We start from the raw sequence: 17,469 nt of genomic DNA, 5'->3' as shown, positions 1-17,469 counted from the left end.
AACTCACTGGAGTCCTGACAGAGCTTCAATAGAAGGTTGAGAAGAATCTACCTGGTTCTGCAGCAAAGGGACAGCACTTGAAGTGTTTGATCCAAGCAGATGGACCATTGGAACTAATTTGCAAAATAAGAAACATAAAACTATTATGATTTCCTATTGGTGTAATGGGAGGAAGAGTGGAGTTGGTAATAGGAGAAAAGATGATTGCAGAGTCTTCCACAACAGCCTAGATGAGCGGTATTGAGAATGGGAATGGGAAGAGCCAATGGCTTCATTAAAAAGCCAGCTCTTTCAGTGAAATGAACACTAGGATATGAACACTTGGTTGGTTTCTAGTTTCTCCAAGCCACACAAATAACCATGGAAAGGCATGTAACATCTCTGTCCTTCTAATGACGTCATGAGAAATCATGAACTGTAAATGAGGGGAGGCATGAAAATACCCTATATTCTGTAAAGCACTATAAATGATACCACTGAAACAATCCTTATTACCTTATTACAGCCCAATACCCTCCAACATATGCTTGCATTTTTCTTTATTTGGGTTACAGCACTAAAAATCAAGGTTAAACCACAAGAAAATCCACTCAGAGGTATAGTGATTTAATGTACCCTGAGTCCTTACTTTTTATGCATGAATTAACATGCTCCCTAGGTAAAGCACAATATTGGGGGACTTAAGGTCAAGACTGGCTTTTCGGGATTCTGTAAGGTTCAAAAGGGGTTTGGATGGTAAGTAGGAACTGCTGCCTGACACCTAAATGGCACAGGGAAGCTTCACGATACAGAGGAAGAGACAAAAAAATACCTATGCCATGTTGCATAGGCTTCTGAGTCTTAATACATGTCAAGAATTTATTCAGTATCCTAATCACACTCTACACAAAAACTATAGCCCTTCCAAAGCCTCCATATTCACCAGCTATCATAGGAAAAACCGAAGTATAGTGATTTGGATATCGTTCCCCTGTCATGTATGACAAATTTGAACTGCATAGATATGAGTTAAGTTCAATCAGGAAAGCAAAACTTCTGTGAAACATATAAAATAGAGGATTCACTTTAGGAAGAAGACCTTATGCAATTGTAAGAGAAGACGATGATACAAAAGTGAGAGGGGGAAAACATCACGGTGATACTGCCAACAAGCCCTCTTGGGCACTGGAGCAGGTGGTCAGGTCAGATCTTGCAAGGAAGCCAGCAAGTTCAACTGCCAGAATGGGCTTGTGAAGGGGAAGCGTTTGTGAACTGTCGCCTCTAAAAATGAAGTGGACCTAGGGTTAATGTTGGTCAGTAGTGCCAGCAGTTGGGACAAAAAGCTGGATATGAAGAAGGAAACAGAGGATGAGATCTCTGTTAACCTGTGTCTCTTTCTCACTAGACAAACTTACATGCAGCTTTCACAGAGTAGCATCATTTCTACCTTCCAAATCTCACACAAATTTTCTTTTTGATCATCTCTAATCCAGATCTGGATAGGGAAGGGAAATTTGGAAAACATAGTTCTAGCTCAGCCAAGGTTGTGAGTCCAGTGAAACTTCTTGTTTCCTGATGCAGATTTCCATGTTTACCACTTTTCAATGTTTACCACTAAAAGAAGCAGTAGTGTAAATCGAGATGAATCCATTGATTACAGATTGGCTAAGTGTTTGTGTTCTTACGACGTCAGCTGTTAACGATGTGTTTCAGGTTGTCTCCCCACATTAATAGTTTGTTTGGAGTGTCTGAGTATCTCACTGAATTAACTGATTGACCGCATTGACAGACAGGCAGACTAATCAATGAGCTTTGCTGGGCACAGTAGCTCATGCCTGTAATCCCAGCAACTGGGGAAGCTGAGGTGGGAAGACACTTGAAGCTAGTAGTCCCAGATCATCATGGGCAGCACAGCAAAATCTCATCTGTAAAGTAATAATAATTTAAATAATTAGCCAGATGTGGTGGCATGTGCCTGAAGTCCCAGCTACTTGGGAGGCTGAGGCAGGAGGATCTCTTGAGCCCAGGGGTTCGAGGCTGTAGTGAGCTATGATCGCATCACTGCACTCCAGCCTAACTGGCAGAACAAAACAAATCAATGAGCTTTGAAGGCTGGCACATGAGAGTATAGCACAACCTTAGCTATAGAATAGTGGCATTCAAATATAACACTACAGTTTAATAAGCATTATCCATTTGTGACTATACTCCTTCAGTGATGCTCTTGATAATAACTGCAAAATAACAGTCAGAAAATGTTTGATGAAAAACAGCGCAGAGCAATTCACTCATAATTACCCAAGGGAATAGCATAAGACGGATACATAAAATTCATAGAAGAGTCCCAAATTGCCTTTTAGCTAAAACAAGCTGCGTTGTCCTCATATATCCTTTCATCAGAACTATTGAGAAATTGTAAAATTGTGTAATGCTTCTCATCTTAGAATCATTAAGTATCAGAACTGGAAAGGATTATTGTGATCTCCTGGTACAAGGATTATGATTCCATTGTCTTCAAGGGACAAGCAGAAAACAAGAGGCTGCCAGGCCAGTCACTAGGCACAGATGATTTTCCGTGGTCTGAATACTCTTCGCTTTGCTTTTCTGTTCCCATGTTTCTCATTTGGAGTGATTTCAATGTTGTAAAGATATAAGCATTGGGAAGATACAAAGGGTCAGAATGTCTAACTAGATGGTAAACAGGAAAACTGGCAGTCGAGTAGAAGATGTCACTTCTGAAACCAGTTCTTCAAGCCCATCTGTGCCATCAATCGTCACGTGATTTGGATTCTGGAAATGCGTTCTCAAACATAAAGCAAGATCCAGCTTCCACAGATATGTCATTATGCAACAACAAATCATTTGGCAAATCATCAATTCTATTTGAGAGACTAAGTGTTTGAGTTAAGTAAAATAAATATATGGCCATGAACTTAGATATATCAAGTTAAAACCCTGGCCTCAGATTCAGTTTAGCAATGTTACAGAAAGAGGACAAAGTGGGAAGGACAATTGGCAATTATGAAGGGATGTTGTAGCCACACAGATTTAATCTTAGGACAAACTTTTCCCTCTGTGATTGGCGATTCTCAATAAAACTTTTATGAAGAAGAAAGGGGTTTTGTACTCCTCCCTTCTGAGCTGTACAATCTCAAATGCAACACTTTTGTGTTTGCCTATAAGTGCTTTCTGAAATTCCCATGTGCACAAATACAGGTAAAACAAAACAAAACAAACAAAATTATTTGCCCATTTTGACATAAAAAAATCATTATTGTTTCCAGGCTCAATATTAAGAACTGCTTATAAAGCTGGTCAGAACATTTGGGAGGGTTTTGTTCCTTACTCAAATGTTGTTTTTAGTTCTGTGCATACCCAATCTGTTCTATTGTGAGCTTCTGGCAAAGTGAGCAGACAGCACCTGTTGTTAGCTGCAAGGTTCAGGAAACCAAGTTTGATTTTTTATGAGGGAGGAAAGAAACTCTTCATCTGTTTTCTGGTAACCTATTAGGTATCTTCAGATTGAGATTTTTTTTAACTGAAACCAAATATGTTATCTTTGTTCTTCAATTTAGTACTGATTCTGTATGATGAACAAAATATCAAAATCTAAATTAATGCTAAAAGAGACAAAACAATTACAATATCATTTAGTGTAATATCATATATATAGAAAATATATATCTACACACATATACATTACAGAACATATATATGTGTGTGGGGGGTGTGTGTGTGTGTGGGGGTGTGTATATATACATATTCCTAAGGGCACCATGGGGTCTTGGTACTTATTTCTCTATCTTGTTTTTTGTACCGAATAAATCTGCAAAACATGGCATACTTCCACTAATAAAAAATGGCTAAAAACTAAAACATGGCTGAACAGAGCAACATGCTAGCAGTTATTTAACAACCATGTCTCTGAAAAGAATGTGGATACATATATTTGTGTGCATATAAATGTATATATATGTACATAGACATGTTTATTATCAAATTTACTAATGCAATGGATGTGATGTGTAGCACACAATTAAAAAATAATATAGATCATAATTTATTATAAAATCCATAAGTCAATTGATTTTCATAGAAGGCTTTTGCTAAGTTTTATTGAACATTTATATCTAGCTAAGCTCCAGTTGCAATTCAACCATGACCTGACAATTGGAATTTTACCCCAATCTGCTAACTCTATTCCTAGTAAACATTTGTTATCATTACAGCTGATATGCAGTATAATCTTGGACTATTTCTCACTGTCATACAAATTATACCCGTTACTGAAACCCTTTCAGCATCAGCGCTAAGTGAGGACCTACTTTGTAGCATTTGCCAATTGCTGTGGTGTAAATACTCCCCATGAGTGATTTCAAGATAATAACATGACATAATTTGGGAAGAAATGTACAGTAGTTTCCACAATATGATATTTCCACCATACAAAGACAATAGATATGAACAACCGCAAGACCGTAAGTAATAGGAAAATATTCTAAAATAATTTGGAAGTAATGAATTTTAAATAGTTATAAAATTTTGAATATTTTAATTGGATATCTGTTTAATTTTTAATAATGGCTGTGTTTAAACAGCTTGCTTACAAAATTCCTGAAACTAACATTCAGCTTTCATGAGCTGCTACGTGTCAGCTCCAGTACACCCTGGCTAAATAGGTCGGTAATTTTCAACTAGAGATAAGTAAATATGAGAATTATGCAAGTTTAAAAACACTACCACAAATTCCATGGAAGCCTAATGGGATCTCAATTCAATTTTTTTTTTTTTTTAACGTACACTTATGACTACATTGGTGATACTCAACCTCAGAAACAGCACACTAGAATCATTTGCTTAGCTTTTAAAAATACTTAGGTCCTTTTTAAAACACCAAGGTCCATCAAGAGTAGAATGGAAAGTCAGGATGTAAAAGATTCATACAATGGAACAATGTACTACCCAGCAATGAGAGTAAGCAAACTTGCCATTATACACAACAACTTGGATGAATCTCACAAACCCAACACTGAACAAAAGAAGCCAGAAATGAAAGAATGCACACTAAATGGCCATATAGGTAGTATTTACATATATACAATAAAAGTAAATTGTGTGATGAGAAGTCAGATAGTGGCTACCCTTCTGTGTCTCAGCTGTGACTGGAAAGGGCTTCTGGGATCCAGCCATGGTCTGCATCTTGATTTGGTTGCTGCTTACATGGGTAGGTTGAATTTATGAAAATTCATTGAACTAACGCAATTTATGCACATTATACTTACTGAGATAGTTTGGATTTTAATAAAAGTTAAAAACTGAATGATTGGCTGGGTGTAGTGGCTCACATCTGTAATCCCAGCACTTTGGGAGGCTGAGGCAGATGGATCACAAGGTCAGGAGTTCAAGATCAGCCTGGCCAACATGGTGAAACTGTCTCTACTAAAAATACAAAAATTAGCCAGGTGTGGTGGCACGTGCCTGTAATCCCATCTACTCAGGAGGCTGAAGCAGGAGAATTGCTTGAACCTAGGAGGCAGAAGTTGCAGTGAGCCGAGATCGCACCACTGCACTCTAGCCTGGGTGACAGAGCAAGACTTTGTCTCCAGGGAAAACAAAACAAAAACAAAAACAAAAATGAATGATTACAATGAACACAGACAAATTAACTCTAAATTTCTGAGTGGGATTGTAGTAACAGTATTTTTAAATGTCCTCAAGTGATTCCAATGTGAAGTTAAGTTTGATAACTGATTATTTTTATATAGATTAATTGTTCTGTCAATTTATACTAGTTAAATATATTAAGGTATTTATTTTTAAAAGATAAAAAAAATAAAATTAATGACAGTATATTTGCCAAAATAAAAAAATCTAAGTATAATAGTCCCGCCTAATCTACATTTTTACTTTCTGTGGTTTCAGTTTCCCCAGTTTCAGCTACCATGCTCAACCAAGGTCCAAAAATATTAAATGCAAAATTTTGGAAATAAATAAGTCATAAGTTTTCAATTGCATTCTGGGTAGTGTGATGAAATCCCACACCATCCTGCTCCATCCCAGTCTGTCCCACCCAGAAAGTGAATCATCCCTTTGTCTTGTGCACCCCTGCTGTGTATGCTACCCACCTTTAATCACTTAGTAGCTGGCTCTATTATCAGATTGAAGAAACATAATATGTATAGGGCTTGGGACTATTCATGGTTGTAGGCATCCACTGGGAGGATTGGCACATATCCTCCATGAATAAGCCCCCACTATGGTAATTAGGAGGTAATTTGAACATAATCCAGTTCCTTAGTATGACTTACAAGGCCCTGGGTGATTTGCCCCTTACAACTGGTCTCACATTTTAAAGGTTCACTGTTACATAAATTTGAGTCTGTTACTTGGGAGGCTTAAGCAAGAGTATCACTTGAGGCCAGGAGTTTAAGAATTAGCAAGACCTTGTCTATATATATATATATAAAATATGTATATTATTATATATATTATATTATATATTATTATATTACACATAATTATATATAATTATATATTATATATTTTATATATTAAATATATCTATATATATATAATTAGCCTGGCATGGTGGTATGAGCCTGTAGTTTCAGCTAGTCAGGAGGTGGACGTGGGAAGATAGCTCAAGCTCACAAATTTGAGGTTGCAGTGAGCTATGATCTTGCCACTGCACTCCAGCCTGAGTGAAAGAGAAAATCTTTCCCTCCTCGCCCCAAAAAATTGAGTCTGTGTCAAGAAACAGTCTTTAAATGGGATCATATCAAGTTTAAAAGCTTCTGCATAGAAAAGGAAACAATCAATGAAGTGAAGAGACAACCAAAACAATGGAAGGAAGTATTTGTAAACTACCCATCTGACAAGGGACTGATAATCAGAATATATAAGGAGCTCAAACAGCTCCCTAAGGAAAAATCTAATAATGCAATTAAAAAATGGGCAAATGATTTGAATAGCTATTTCTCAAAAGAAGACATAAAAATAGCAAACAGGTATTTGAAAAAGTGCTCAACGTCCACTGATCATCAGAGAAATGTGAATCAAAACTACAATGAGATATCACCCCATGATATGTCACTCCAGTTAAAATGGCTTATATCCAAAAGACTGGCAATAAGAAATGCTGGTGAGGATGTGAAAAAAAAGGGAACCATCACATGCTGTTGGTGAGAATATAAATTAATACAACCACTACGGACAATAGTTTGGGGGTTCCTCTAAAACTAAAACTAGAGCTACCATATGATCCAGCAACTAAAACTAAAACGAGGGTCCCCATATGATCCAGCAATCCCACTGCTGGGCATATACCCAAAATAAAGGAAATCAATATATCGAAGATATATCTGCATGCCCATGTTTGTTTCAGCACTATTCACAATAGCCAAAATTTGGAAACCATCTAAGTATCCATCAACAGATATATTGATAAAGAAAATGTGGTGCTTATGCAAACTGGAGTACTATTTAGTCATAAAAAAGAACCAGATTCTGACATTTGAAACAACATGGATGGAACTGGAGGTCATTAAGCTAAGTCAGGCACAAAAAGACAAACTTCACATGTTCTCACTCATTTGTGGGATGTAAAAATGAAAACAATCGAACTCATGGAGATAGAGAGCAGAAGGATGGTTACTAGAGGCTAGGAAGGAAACTGGGATGGTGGGAGGGGGACACATAGGGATGGTTAATGAGTACAAAATAAAAGTTAGAAAAAATAAAACCTAGTATATGATAGCACAACAGGGTGTCTATAGTCAATAATAACTTAATTGTACACTTGAAAACAACGGGGCCAGGCGTGGTGGCTTGTGCCTGTAATCCCAGCACTTTGGGAGACTGAGGCAGGCAGATCACCTGAGGTGTGGAGTTTGAGATCAGGCTGGCTAACATGGTGAAGCCCCGTCTTTACTAAATGTACAAAATTAGCTGAGTGTGGTAGTGCACGCCTATAATCCCAGCTACTTGGAAGGCTGAGGCAGGAGAAATGCTTGAACCTGGGAGGGAGAGTTTGCAGTGAGCTAGAATCGTGCCACTGCACTCCAACCTGGGCGACAGAGACAATAAATAAATAAACAACTAAATAAATACGTATAATTAGATTGTTTGTGACACAAAGAATAAATGTTTAAGGGAATGGATACCACATTTTCCATATTGTGATTATTATGCATTGCATGCCTATATCAAAATATCTCACGTACCCCGTAAATATATACACCTACTATGTACACAGAAAAATTAAAATCAAAAATTAAAAAAAAATGAAGCAAGGTGCCGTGACTCATGGCTGTAATCCCAGCACTTTGGAGGCCAAGGTAGGAGGATTGCTTGGGCCAAGGAGTCAAGACCAGCCTGAACAACACAGTGAGAGGCAGTCTCTACAAAAAATAAAAAAATTATCCAGATGTAGTGGTGCATGGTTATAGTCCCAGCTACTCAGGAGGCTGAGGCAAGAGGATTGTTTGAGCCTAGGAGGTCAAGCCAGCAGTGAGGAGTGAGCTGTGATAGTGCCATTGCACTTCAGCCTGGGCAACAGAGCGAGACCCAGAATGAACGAATGAAAGAAAGAAAGAAAGGAAGGAAGGAAAAAAGGAAAGGAAGGAAAGAAGGAAGGAAGGAAGGGAGAAAGAAAGAGAGAAAGAAAGAGAGAGAAAGAGAAAGAAGGAAGGAAGGAGAAAGAGAAAGAAAGAAAGAGAAAGAAGGAAAGAAGAAAGAGAAAGAAAGAGGGAAAGAGAAAGAGAAAGAAAGAAAAAGAAGGAAAGAAAGAAAGAAAAGAAAGGAAGGAAGGGAGGGAGGGAAGGAAGGAAGGAAAGAAGGAAGGAAAGAAGGAAGGAAGGGAAAAAGAAAGAGAGAAAGAGAGAGAGAGAAAGAGAAGGAAGGAAGGAAGGGAAGGAAGGAGAAAGAGGAAGAAAGAGAAAGGGAAAGAGAAAGAGAAAGAAAGAAAAAGGGAAGGAGAAAGAGAAAGAAAGAAAAAGAAAGAAAGAAGAAAGAAAGAAAGAAAAGAAAAGAAAGAAAGAAAGAAAAAGAAAGAAAGAAAGAAAAAGAAAGAAAGAAAGAAATAAAGAAAAGAAAGAAGGGAAAGAAAGAAAGTCTGAAACTCAAATATAGTTTCTTCCTTTGCCCACTATCAAGGTCAGATGAAACACTATTCATAAAGTGCTTTATAAACTATAATGCACTAGTTATGAGGTACGACTAATCAAATATTCGACTTGAGTTTTTATTTTCCCTTTAAGACTAAGAATTCTACAATTACAAATTCAGCAAGTGTAAATACTATGTATTTCTCAGAATGAGTATATATTTGAGAGAAATGACCTGATTCTAAGCAAGGAGTGTGGAAATGACAAAATTCTTCTTCAGGAAATCAAAGTTTAAGGAGAAAAAGGAAGAATATATTACTGGGAGGATTAATCAGAGTGAACATAGCATTCGAATAAGTGTGTTAAAGATTGGATTTGCCTTTAATAAACAGAAATGGATCTGAAGAAGAACAATGCAGAAGATCACAATGATATGAGGAGAGACCTGGGGATTTTTAAAAAGTGCAGAGATCTTACGAGTAGCACAGTCTGACTTGAATGAAGGATACATGAAGGAGAGTAAGGGAAGGCATGGCTCATGGCACAGGTAGAATTGAATTAATTGGATAACTTCCAATATTTGTTGAAGGAAATTGAATTTGAATGCTTGATTAGACAGTTTGAACTTTATAGGAGATGGGATCTGTAAAGGTCTTGACATAGAGTAATGACAAAATCAGCCGTGCTTTATGAAGTTTTCTCTGCATAGGCGTCTGTGTCAATAATCTAAGGACACAGAGGATGCCTCAAAATAGAGAGAAACTGCAGGTGGCTGGTACAAATGTCTTGGGGGAGAGGTAACGGTGGATTAACTTGACTGGTAACAACGGAACTGAAAAGGAAAAACAAATACATCTTGAGATAAAATACATCCCACAAGTTTAAATATTTAAGTTATTTTTGACACAAAGTCAATGTGTATTTGCTACCCAGTAATACTGAAACAGCATTGGCTGTATGTTAAATGTGCTACTCCCTGAACAAACCACACTGAAGTTATACCTGCCTAGGTCAAGTGTGTCTAAGCAAACTGTATTAGTTTCAAAAATTAGGAATAGTTTTCTGCTTTCAGTATACAGTATAGTTTTTAAAAATTAAAAAAAAATCCTAAGCCCAAAATATGTATTGTGATTCAAACATTTATGCCTAAAAGTAGATTCTAACAATAACCAGTTCAATTGCTAAAGGTGTTTGGGAATATTGATTTATCCCCAAGTAGCCTTGGGGTCTTATTTTGAGAGGTCAATAACGTGCTCATTTATTTTAAATATTTATTGAATGTGTACTATGTGTCAGGCACTGTACTAGGCATCAGCGATGCAGCCACTTATATGACGCACACTATTTTTACCTACATAAAACTTATATTCCTCTAGGTATAGGCAGAAAGTGCAATAGTAAAAAATGTATAAATAAGTTAATTTCAGATAGCGATGAGCCCATTGAAAACAGTAAAAATGGTTGACGATAGTGGCTAGGACCAATGGTGCGATAAGCGCCTACTTACCCAGACAAGGTCCTAAGGGAACATCAGATTATGGAGGTGGCTGAGTGGAGATGGGTATAATGGAAAGAGCCAGTCATAGAAAGATGTGAAGAGTGTTTCACACAACTGAACAGCACACGCAAAGACCCTAAGCAGAGAACAATCTTGATATTTCGACGAGCGTGAGAAAAAAATGTGGCTCTAATGCAGTGAGCAAAGGGAAGTTAAGTAAAAGTAGAGACGAAAGAGGTAGGCAGAAGAAGACAGACTGTTTCGTGACTTGATGGAATGGCAAGGAGTTTGATTTTAAGCATCTGGAATTCTTTAAATTGGAGGAAGAAAAATGTTGTCAATCCTGGGCCGGGCGCGGTGGCTCACGCCTGTAATTCCAACACTTTGGGAGGCCGAGGCGGGCAGAACACTTGAGGTCAGGAGTTCGAGACCAGCCTGACCAACATGGAGAAACCCCGTCTCTACTAAAAATACAAAATTAGACAGGCATGGTGGCGCATGCCTGTAATCCCAGCTACTCGGGAGGTTGAGACAGGAGAATTGCTTGAACTTGAGAGGCAGAGGTTGCAGTGAGCCGAGATTGTGCCACTACACTCCAGCCTGGGCAACAAGAGCAAAACTCTGTCTCAAAAAAAAAAAGAAAAGAAAAGAAAAAGAAAAAGAAAAATATTATGAATCCTTCCGTGCTATTTTCAAGTCGTGGCATAGCTATTTTTGAGTACCCTTAAAGTGAAAACATGACCTGGTGTTACCACTTCCATAGAATACTTGACCCTCTTCTTCAAAGACTTCATGGTGAAAACACAATTACTCACATTCCATTCAACTAAGAGCCTACATTTCCTGCAGCGTGCCGGTCTGCATACCAATCATTTCCTCCCAATGCTGACAAAACGTAATTTTTTTCCTACATTGTTATCCGTCCCAACAAACAATTTCATTTAAGGTTTAAGAATCAATTACTTTGGAAGGAGGTTTGGTAATCATATAACCACCTTTATCAGTAGGCACTGCATGAACACGGTGTTTTCAGCATTTCTAAATTGGACCATTTCTATTAGAAATTGCAAAGATGTCACTTGGCTGAAAAATATAGCCCGGTGTTCCATTCCTAAAGGTGCTATTATGCTAACAATAAATCTGAACAAGACCGTAGGCAGAGTGTGGGTTGTGATGTACTCAATATTCATTCCCACTCTGACCCAAAGGAATATCCATTATGTGCTTCTGGGATCCTTGAGCAAAGCAGGTTTATTACACCTGCCAATTTTCATGGATTTGCTGTGTGATACATCGTTGTCTTTGAAGAAATCTTGGTCAGAGTGAATATTTTCATTCTTCTGGTTTTCTCTCTCAGGTAGTTCATTTGCTCTGGCTCTCAATTCAATAAAAGGCTGTTTGAAATAGAGTGAAATTCAGGCAATCATAAATACTTTCCAATGTCCCTTTTTCCTAGGTGCCTGACTGAGTATTTAGAAAGAGGTAGACTTCCTCCCAGATTCAATTTCAGGCTGTGTTATTTATAAAGCAGTAAGCTATGTAAAAATCCTGCCAGGATTTTTTCTTTATTTATTGGTATCAGCCCTAAAAACAACTTTATCTTAGTGTTAAAAGTCGACTACTTTGGGAGAAGTTTTGAAAATAATATAACCACATTTGTCAGCAAACATTACATAAAAATGATGGCAGCAAAGACTTATTATAATTTTGAGTCTCAGTTTGTTCTTCAAGAGTAATTAATACAGTAGGAGAAACTAGCTCATTAGGCCCTGTTGGCATAATACAATAATTAGAATGCCTCAAGGAGGGCTTTGATTCTACTCTGCCAATAAATGTGACTAGCTCTATGTTGACTTTCTTGAATTATTCCACTTCTGCATGACAAAACCAAGTTTCATACTGAATAACTGGTACTTCTTCAGAACTAACCAAAGAGGTATTCAGTCCATAATTTCATAAAATACATATAAAAGTCCTTAACCCATGGCAAAACAAACACAAATGACAAAAAAGTGGTTATATTTATGAACCAAGTGAATGTTTTATAAACTACCATTTAAATGGTAGTACTTAGTTAAAATAACAATGTCAAAAGAGAATACATTAGGCAGAAATTCTTAAGAGTATATGAATACTGAATGTCAGGAAAATCACATTCCTTGTAACTAGTATTCTGCTATTATTTATTACGTTTGATCTATAATAGCAGCCATTGACATTCACTGACACTCTTCTTAAAGATTGCAGAGCTTCGAATCGTGCACACATTTAAAATTGTGCTGTCTCTAACCCTGGTTAACTCATAACAACAGATATGGCACATGATTCAACCTATTATCATCAAGTATTTATTAAACATTTTTAATAATTATCAAATTTTTAAAGATCGGAACTTAAAGTTTGAAATCTGTCTAATATTTCTCAAATTTTACATAAAAACCATGGTAAGGTGAAAGATTTAATAAAATAGAATCATCTCGTGCATTCTGAGAATTTTTCACTGCGGGAAAATGTGACAGTTAATCACATCAGTTAATCTTGGGTTTCTTATACAGGTGACATTCTAGGGTAAACAAAATTTGACCCTATGTGGTTTTTCAGCTTCTACCCGTTACTGACATTATTTAGTATTTATTAAAAAATAAAATGTTTCTGGGTCGGGTGTGGTGGCTCATGCCTGTAATCCTAGCACTTTGGGAGGCCGAGGCAGGTGGATTGACTGAGCTCAGGAATTTGAGACCAGCCTGGGCAACACGGTGAAACCCCGTCTCTACTAAAACACAAAAAGTTAGCCCAGTGTTGTGGTGCATGCCTGTAATCTCAGCTACTCAGGAGGCTGAGGCAGGAGAATTATATGAATCCAGGAGGTGGAGGTTGCAGTGAGCTGATATGGTGCCACTGCACTCCAGCCTGGGCAATAGAGCGAGACTCCATCTCAAAAAATAAATAAGTAAGTAAGTAAATAAATAAATCAAATATTTCTTCATGAAAACAATCTGTGCATTGTCTTCAAGGACAAAAAATAAACTTGCAGTTATAAATTTTTCTCCATATATTAATTTGGTTATCCAAATTATCTCATTGATATATTTTTTCTACTCTAAGATATGTAAATTTGAGGCCGAAAATAAACGTTCTTGTCTATATGAAACCTCTTGATTTTTTTTTCCTTCCAGGAATTATTGTGCTTCTTATAATTCCTTTATTTGCTTTTTTCCTCATTTTCCGTAGTGAATAAGCATTTATCCCAGCAGAGTTCTGTTACAAACTCAACCTCAAAACCAAATTTTCTAATTTGTATTAGTGAAGAACTTTTTTGTCACAAGGGGCAGAATGTCAACTGAAGTGGACTTACTTGCTGGTTTCCCTGTTTTGACTGGCAGGTTGAAGAGGGCAGGAACCCATGGACCTATTATTGAAGGTCAACACCAAGCTCCTTGCCTGGCACATCATAGTTTATAATAAATTTTGATATTTGTTGAAGTGAATGAACCTTTCTTTTATTCATTTAGCAAATATTTAGAATCCATGTATTAGGGGATGGAGAAGCAGTAAAACATAAAGCAGATGTAATTTCCCACCCTCACAGAGTTTCAAATAGGGCATGATTTAAAACTTTTAAAATGTCATTAAAATTCTACTTCTAGAAACTTATGACCACAACTTTAATACACACTGGCAACCATAAAGGAATGAACCAGACTAACAGTTCCCCAGAGGATATTATATGACTAAATTTATTCTACTATGATAACATAAATAGGACCAACAACATTAACTTTTGGTAATTAATTAATTCATTCATTTAATAAATATTTATGGAATCCCTACCAAGTACCAGCAAGATACAGTCCCTGCCATCTGGAAGCTTAAAGCATAGTGAGGAAGAAACATAGGAATTTAGTTTCTTATGACTTCTATAAAAGTTACCACAAATGTTATGGCTTAAAACAGTACATATTAGAGTCCTGGAGGTCAGAAGTCCAAAATGGGATTCACAGGGCTGAAAACAAGGCGCAGGCAGAGCCATGCCCCCTCCATAGATCAAGGGGAGAATCTCTTTCCCTGCCTTTCCCAGCATCTAGAGCTTCCTTCATCACACCCGGTGGCTCATGATCCCTTTCTCAGTCTTGAAGTCTAGCAGTGCAGCATCTTCACATCTCCCTCTGCTCTGCTGCCACATTACCTCCCCTCTGTCAGGTCTAACTCTGCCTCCCTCTTACAATCTGGAAAATCCAGGGCCATTAATCTCCCCATCTGAAGATCCTTAACTTAATCACATCTGCAAAATCCACTTTACTGTATCAGGTAGCACTCACAGGTTCCAGGTATTAGGACCTAGATATATTTGGGGTCATTATTTATCCTGTCATGCATATCAATGAAACAGTTAAAAAGTATACAATTAGTAACTGTATTTCCTAATTAAATGTGCCTTGGTTTTCTTCTAATATTTTAAAAATACTAAAATAGATCAATCAAATTTTTAAGTACTCAAAACTTTAAAAGTGTCCCAGAATCAATCATGCATGACTGTAGGGATTAAGTTTCATTGTAAAGGCCTGTGAGGCCAATGTCTATAAAGGCACTAGAAGTTGCAGTTAAGTTTTAGAAAATGAGAGGAGAGATTGTCAAAAAATTTTAAGTTTTAATTTAGAGTCTAGGGAGATTTAAAGTATCAACCTTTTAGAAAAATTATAATAATTAAAATAGCAAGGAAAAAGCAAGTAATTGTGAAAGATTTGCTGCTATTTCAGAATGAATAAAAAGTATATTTTGGAAAAACAAAATGTTATCACTATGCATAGTCATAGAACTCTATCATCAGACAATCTAATTTTCTAAACTAAAATAGTATCTGCCAATAGGGAGACACACCACGAAATCTCTAACAAAACAAACACATTTAAAGCAATGCTCTCTTGTGTATATCATTATCAACATCCTTACCTCTGGGGCAATGTTTAGCTTAGATTATCTTATTTAAGTAGCTATGGCTTAAAAAAAAATAGATCCAATCTGTTCTTTCACAAGGAAATTGTGCACCAAGGGTATATGATTATTTCACCCATTAGAATAAAGCAACAGGACATGTTGAATCACATCCAATTTGGATAAATAAAAGTTAATATAAGAGCTGGAGTATTTCTCAGATTTGATATGTGTTCTGAGAATAATAATTTATTTCAATTTAACACGAAAGGTCTTTTAGAGATCCTATGCTAATTCCATATACATATTTAAAGGGCAAAATGTTAATGTTGAATTTTGACAGGAAGATGAAACTTAAGAGTAGGAATATAATTCTTATTCATACATGTATGATTTGGGGGCATCTTGATGACTTTTTCTGTCTTTTCTTAATCTATTATCAAAAAAAAATACATTATTATTTAACCCCAAATCTTTGTTTTAGAGACTTAGAAGTGTCACCAATGAAAATACTGTAATCACTTTGAGTAAATATAACTATAGCACTTCTAGCTGTTAGCTTTGCTAGTGGTAAAATTGCTTTTATTTATGTGGTTTTCTGAATCTCCTGGTTGATTTCTGCATATTTTAGCATTCTCATTCCTTTTAAGATCAGCATATCTATTTCTCAGGATTGCTATAAAATATATGTCCTTTGCAATTACTGTGTTTCTGCCTTGTAAATTATTATGTTTATTTCTGCATGTCTCTCAATATATTACTGCTTTGTCATAAGTATGTGAAACTTCACTAGTACCTATCATCACATAGTCGGGGGGAAGAAGCATAGCATGGTAGAAGAGAGGCTTCTTTGATAATCCCATGATCTAATAAATGTCCATGCTCTGTAACAACTCATATAGTTAGGCTCAACAATTAATCTTGACAATTAAGCTCAGTAATTATGAACTCTATGATTGCAACAGGCTAGGGTTGATTGTTTACAAAAACAGCCACAATTATTGCCTTTATTATTTTTATGGCCTTTTTATGGTAAAATTTTGCAGTTTTTCTATCAAGAGATGTAGTATCATTCCACATCCATTGAAGCTGGACTGGTCTTGTCACTTATAATTGTCAAAATAATGTCACAGAAATGGCAATGTAGCAGTTCCAAGCCTTGGCATCAGGAAATGCTGCATCTTTCTGTCTTATGTTTTCTTGAAACACTGAGCAGTTACCATATAAAAGAATCCAGACTCATGGAGGGTAACATTTGGACCAGAGCCATGGCAGCACAGTTGTCTCAGTTAGGAATGTTCTAGAGTAGTCACGTCTCAGATGACTCAACTCATCAAAGATGCAGTGCACCCAGGCAAAACCAAAAGAAGACCCATTTGAGCCCATCCTAAATTACCAACACACAGATTTATCAACGAAATATATGACTATTTGTTATTTTATTATGCTCACATTTGGCATGGCTTGTTACAAAGCAAAAGTTAACTGATACACAGATATTAACATGTTTAAGTTGAGCATAAAAACATGTTCTTGTCTATTCTTTTGCAATAATTAAAAAGAAAATATATCTAAGGTTATTTCTAGTTCTTAGGTAACATTTCATATCACCTTTTCTTCTAAATGAATATAGCTTTGTTTTTTTGTCATATCAAATTCTAAACATGCGAGAAAATATGTGTTTTAATTATATATTTTTTAAAGACTTCACTATAATGAAAATAAGAAAAATTATTCACTGTTTATTGGTGGTAAAAAGTATTTAATTGTGTTCTTTTATAAAAATGTCATACTACATTATTACATAATTAAATATTACATAATTACATTGCATAAAAATGTCATATTTGACAACTTATAAATGTAATAATGTTAGTTTCCATTTAAAACTGGCATTTGATACATTTTTAAGGATTAAACTTTCCCTGTCTGAGTCATAGAGGTTACCTTCAAAAC

At 36.3% G+C, this 17,469-nt stretch overlaps 1 protein-coding gene across 7 annotated transcripts in view; it reads right to left on the bottom strand.

The window, feature by feature from the left end:
- The window catches only part of LOC105479608 (contactin 6), a 307,236-nt gene that overhangs the window by 231,310 nt on the left and 58,457 nt on the right, over window positions 1-17,469 (bottom strand). The gene's annotated exons all lie outside the window — the stretch shown is intronic.

Source organism: Macaca nemestrina, chromosome 2 (assembly GCF_043159975.1).
Source record: "Macaca nemestrina isolate mMacNem1 chromosome 2, mMacNem.hap1, whole genome shotgun sequence".
Taxonomy (NCBI): domain Eukaryota; kingdom Metazoa; phylum Chordata; class Mammalia; order Primates; family Cercopithecidae; genus Macaca; species Macaca nemestrina.
This window is presented reverse-complemented; position numbering and strand designations above follow the sequence as displayed.